Raw genomic sequence first — 6000 nt, forward strand, 5'->3', positions numbered from 1 at the left:
CTGTTTTATTCAACCGAGATTTTAGATAAAGACCTGAAATCTAGTTTTGCATAACATTGAGCAAGAACACAAATAATTGTTATAATAAAAGATCATATTGGTGATACAAGACCATATGTAGCATGAATATTTAAATGTAAAACAATTATGTGCTTAACTTTTTTTTTTCTTTTTTAAATATGAGTTTGAAAAGAGGAAGATCCTTACCTGCACTAGAGGTAGACCTGAATAGCTAGTTATGAGTCTTATCCTTTTCTTTGGAGATTTTGCTTTTGTCTCACACTCACATAAATAACTGGGATAGAGACTCTTAGGGCTCAACAACTGAATGAAAATATTGGAATGAAAATATTGAGGTAGATATTAGAACTGCCTAGTAACTAATTATACTGCCTAGCCATGGGAAGTAGCCATGCTTTAATGTATTTCCAGTCTAGAACAGAGTTGAGCAGACTTGGAATCAGAAGAAGAGAGTGTTTTTCTTCATGCAAGGATACTGATTCCTACCTAGTAATCCAGTAATTTTATTATTTCAGTCAGTAAACAGATCCTGCATCATAATCTTTTAGGCCTTTCCTGGAACAGATAAATCTAAACTTAGTAATACTATGATGATTGTTGAAATGTAAAATTGGAAGTCATATAAGGCACTTGGAATTGCCTGTTTTGTGTTTTCTAATTCTTAAAAGTGATGTCAATGAGAACAATGTTTTAAATTTAATATTTAACCTTAGTGGTAAATATACGAGGTGTATTATCATGACTTTAGGTCATGTATTGTTAGTTCGTAGACTTTAAAAAAAAAGAACCCAAGTTGGATGTAGAATATAGTGTTGTTTCTGTTACTGTTAAAACAAATAACTTATAGCACATCGGCTACTTTTACATTGAGTTGTATTGCAGTCAAGTCTAAAGATAGTGTAAAGGATCCATGTTTGGTAGAAAGTGTGAGAGTGAAGCAGAAGAAAAGGTTGAAAAAGTTCTAGTTTCTTGAGTTTCACATGGGAAATGAAAATGCCTAGGAATGAGATGGTATATATGTCAACAGAGTGTCTAGTAGACTTTACAGTAGATTTATATATGTAAAGAAAAAATACTTTATCCCCCAAATTTCAACAAAGTATACTAATTGGAAAATTATGTAGCAGTTTTGACTGCTGGAATATGGGGTAAATGAATCAGGAGATAAATACTGGAGATAAATCTTCTCTTTCTTATCCTACAGGTAGGACAAGAACTGTGGAGAATGGGAGAGACTTTAATTTTGTTCCAAGTGAATTAGTTGTACGATCTGGTCTGATTAGTGGTCTGGTCTTACTTGGGATCAGAACCTTATTATTTGCTTACAAAATAGAGAGACTGATGACCAGACCAGACTTAGAGCAGCCTATCACAAAATGAATAAAGTCATATGGGATATTACATTTGTTCTCTTCTTCCATCACAGATACTTCTAGATACCTGGTTTTATACTGGTACAGATTTGGAATGACGTTCATCCATCTGGACAAAACTGGATATCTAGCCACAGAGAAGAAAGAAAACTTTTTTTTATTTTTATTATTCTCTCTCTCTCTTTTTTTTTTTTTTTTTCCCTAGACAGTGATTTGGAAAAACAAGAATTTAGATGGATTTTTGGATTTTTCAACTTTATTTGTTTGTAAATGGGAATATTGGATGGATGAAGCACTTTTAGGAAAGAATAATTACCTAGAGAAAAAGAAGGCAAAATACCCATACAGAAGAAACATAAAAATAAGAAATGTTAATCCATATATATCCTGAAACAAAAAGAAGATAACTTTGAAATGTTGAAAGACTGACTAAAGTGACACTGTACAGAAATTGTTAAGAAATGTAAAAGAAACAAAAAGATGAGAACTGGATCAATAAATAGAAGAAAAAGAAAAACAGAACAAAGCAAAACACCAGGAAAAAGAAGGCAGCTAGAAGATACACATTGGATATAAGCATGCAAGAAGGTGAGTAGAAGTTCTGAAGCCAATTGTAGGCTGGCTGAAGATAAAACTGAAGAAAGGAATTTGAAAATGAAGGACAGAAAATATAACATTGAATGCTTTCAAAAGTTACTTCCTGGCATAGCTGCAGGTGATTGCCTGAATTCCATGACTGGTGTAGTAATCAAATTTTATTATAATACCTGGATGAAACAAGTTATGATATTAAGTAAATATGCAGATGAAGAACACTAATAACACATCAGGAGTTCATACTGTATCAGTAGGTTTTTTGAAAGTAAGAGGACCCTCTGTTGTGAAATTGTTTAATTCATGGACAAAAGAGATATAGAAAAAAATAGGATCTGGAATTTGAGTGACTGTTATACTAGTTTAATTCTCAGATAATTCTACTGAAAATTAAGTTTTACATGGTAATTTTTTTTCTAGTATCTCATACTCCACATCTTAACTATAAATGATCTCTCAATATTTCTGTTCTGGAAGAGGATAATTATTTACGTGCAACCATGTTTGCTATTTACATAACTATCTAGCTCTAATCATGATTATACCTGGGCATCTCTTAAGAACATGGATATCCAGGTTATATTTTGTGTACTTTTGTTAACAGCTACAAGCCCGATTAAGGTATATATGTAACTCCTTTAAATATGGACAATAAAATATTTTTGAGATAATTTTTTATACAATCATCATAATACTCTGGTACATATTGTTAAGTATTCATAACAGAAATTAAACCTTACGTATGTTTCATTGGAGATGTATGGAAAGAAATATCCAATGTAGACTTAAGTCATACAACAAAAGGTCAACAATTCCTCTGTTACCAGCACCAACCTTGAACATTCCCCATAATTATTTCAATAATCAGTATTTCAGCATCATACTCTTTTTTTTTTTTTTTAATATATATATATGTATATATATTCAATGACAGAAGTTTTAAGGAGAATTTTCCTTTAAAAAGTGTTGTGATCTTTGACTGCAAGTCCTGGAAATTCTTATCTTACTCTCTTAGTCCCAGTTAACGTTAATCTAGGCCATATGTCAGTGATGCTTTCTCTGTAAGGTCTGGTCAAATATATTTGACTTTCTCCCTGTCACATCTAATTATATCCAAACTTCTCCTGATGTCTGCCTCCCCTTTGCCTCCACTGGATTCCCTCAGTGCTCTTAGAGGGTGGCTTATATTTAACTCTGCATTTCCTATTCACCTTTTCTTCCTTTGGAGAATGATATAACTTTTTTTTTTACTTTTTTTTTTTTTTTCTCCAGGACCTTTTCAGGTTCAAAATAGCATAGCAGGTAAGAAGAAAGGCTAAAGCCCCAGGACTGGGCTTGCAACAAGATGCACCAAGATCACTTTCTTTTTGAAGAAGCAAGCATAGGACTAGATATTTGTCCTGAGATACTGTTTTTTAAAAATTGATGGTAGCTTGGATCAACTAGTATGATGTTTTAAACCTTCTCAAGAGGAATCTTCCATAGGAAGCCTTTACTCACATTTTATTTTCTCCTGATTTATGTAGAACTTAGCCCACCTTTGAGAAATGGACAAGTCAGATAGATAGACAGCTTCTTGAGCAGTCCCAGAAATACTAGAAGAAAAATGTTGAGGTAGCTTTTGAGTGTTAAGGCCTTGGTTTCAGTCTCAGTCATATTACAAGGCTTGTGAATACACCACTTGTTCTGAATGACTGGTTTGAGCAGGTTTGAAACAAAAAGCCCCCCTCCCCCCCTCCCCTCCCCGTGACTGTTAAAAGGGAAACATCACTCCCATTTTCAAAAAGGGTAGAAAGGAAGACCCAGGGAACTACGGACCGGTGAGCCTCACTTCCTGCCTGGGAAGATCATGGAACAAATCTTCCTGGAGGTAATGTTAGTGCAAGACAAGGAGATGATCTGGGACAGCCAGCATGGCTTCAACAAAGGCAAATCATGCCTGACCAATCTGGTGGCCTTCTATGATGGAGTGACTGCATCAGTTGACAAGGGAAAACCAATCAATGTCATCTACTTGGACTTCTGCAAGGCTTTTGACACAGTCCCACATGACACCCTAATGTCCAAATTGGAATGATATTGATTTAAAGAGTGGACCGTCTGGTTGATGAAGAATTGGCTCAATGGCAGCACCCAGAGGGTCGTGATCAATGGTTCTGTGTCCAGGTGGAGGCCAGTGATGAGCGGTGTCACTCATGGATCTTTCTTGGGACCGGTGCTTTTCAATATCTTCATCAATGGCATAGACAGTGGGACTGAGTGCACTCTCAGCAAGTTTGCAGATGACACCAAGCTGAGTTGGATGATCTTTATGGTCCCTTCCAACCCAAGCCATTCTATGATTCTATTATTCTATGATTCTATGGTCTTTAAATGAATTATCACCCATACAGGCTAAGCAATTTTTATTTTTATTTTAATTACAGAATCACAGAATCACAGAATCATCTAGGTTGGAAGAGACCTCCAAGATCACCTAGTCCAACCTCTGTCCTAATACTAACAAGTCCTCCACTACATTATTGTTAATGTATTTCTGCTGGAGTAATTAATTTAGATTATTTTTTAAAATAAACTTTTTGTTTTGTTTTTTACTCAGTATTCAAATAGGTCTAAAGCTGTTCTGATACCTTTTTATTGCTTTATTTTTATTTTTATTTTTTTTGCAGTGTTATCCTGTGTGGCTTTAACAGGTATTGCAGTCAATACAAAACAAAAATTCTTACACTGTAAGCCTAGACATAATTTACTACGTGCTCCACAGCCATCTGACCTGCAGCCCACTAAAACTATTAGAGTGAAGTGGTGCTGTGTGTTACCTCTTACAGAGAAAATAGTATTTTTGAGACTGTCTGACCTGCATAAAATAACTAGATTCAGAAGGAATCTTGGTGCATATTTAAGCAGATAATATCTGGCAGTAAGGGCAAGTGTCTGTGTTTTTATACGTTAGTAATGATTCCTATGGTTTCATTGTAAATCAGCCCAGGGAACAAACAGTAAATGCAATGCCTAATGTGCATTAAGGGTTTGATTATTAATGATTTCTTCATATTTTTGAGCAAGTAGATTCAGCTGGTGGTACTGCATAAGCACTACTAAATCTGACTAGAAACACATAAATGTAAATGCTGTTAGGAAATTAACCCTTATCAGACAAGTTACTTGAAGAGAGAATGCTTGTGATCAAGAATGAAAAAAATTATTTTCTGGCTTACAGGAGAATATCTGTTTTGTCATATTTTTCTCACTGACAATAAATATACGACTTTTTAATTCTAATTGGGCTTTTTATTTTCTGGTATGAATGGGAGAGACAGGTAGTGAAACAGACTTGTGTTGTATAGTTATATAGTCCCATATGTCTCTCATGGTTGTTCTTTTATTTCTGATCAACAACTTTACTTCTTTTTACTACACTTTTGATTCTTGTAAGAAGTCTGTTCCAAGAAGAGTCTGCTGGTTACATTTATCTCTACAGTTATAAAGCTTTTCTCTCCTAATAGCTTAAAAAAAAAAAAAAAAAGAAGACAAAAGAATGCATGAAAATCATGCTTAAAAGTTTAAATAATGAGGCATAAGATAGAACATAGCAGAAAAATATAAGTATTATATGTAAGGGATTTTTTTATTCAGGTGCTTACTGCTACAATATTTGCAGACAGAGAAAGGACTGCTTCATTTTGAATGTGCTGACTGAATGTACCCAACATATAAAAAAGTATATGAACGAATACCTTTTGAATTGCTGTATGTTGACTGAAACTAGAAAACCTTTTTTTTTTTTTTGTTCAATCTCATCAGATTAAACAAACAAAAAAAAAAGGACTAATTTTTATATGTCCTTTTGAGGAAAAGATCCACCAAAAAAGGAAGTAAATATTTTATTTAGAAAGTCTTGGAATTTTTTTTATCGATTTCTAAATTTCAAAATAGATATTTTTTCTAAATTTCCTCTTTTTGTTTTGTTTTGTTTTGAATATATGCACCGTGGACTGTGAATTTATTAGAC

General features: G+C 33.8%; 1 long non-coding RNA gene across 1 annotated transcript in view; it reads left to right on the forward strand.

Moving 5' to 3' along the window:
• The window catches only part of LOC310894730, a 37663-nt gene extending 32395 nt beyond the window's left edge, over positions 1-5268 (forward strand). Inside the window, exons 3-4 of the long non-coding RNA XR_014580121.1 lie at positions 1448-1982; positions 3261-5268. This is a non-coding gene — a long non-coding RNA (uncharacterized lncRNA). The remainder of the gene's footprint in view (positions 1-1447; positions 1983-3260) is intronic.
• Positions 5269-6000: the final 732 nt, after the last annotated feature.

Source organism: Anser anser, assembly GCF_964211835.1.
Source record: "Anser anser genome assembly, chromosome: 2".
NCBI lineage: Eukaryota > Metazoa > Chordata > Aves > Anseriformes > Anatidae > Anser > Anser anser.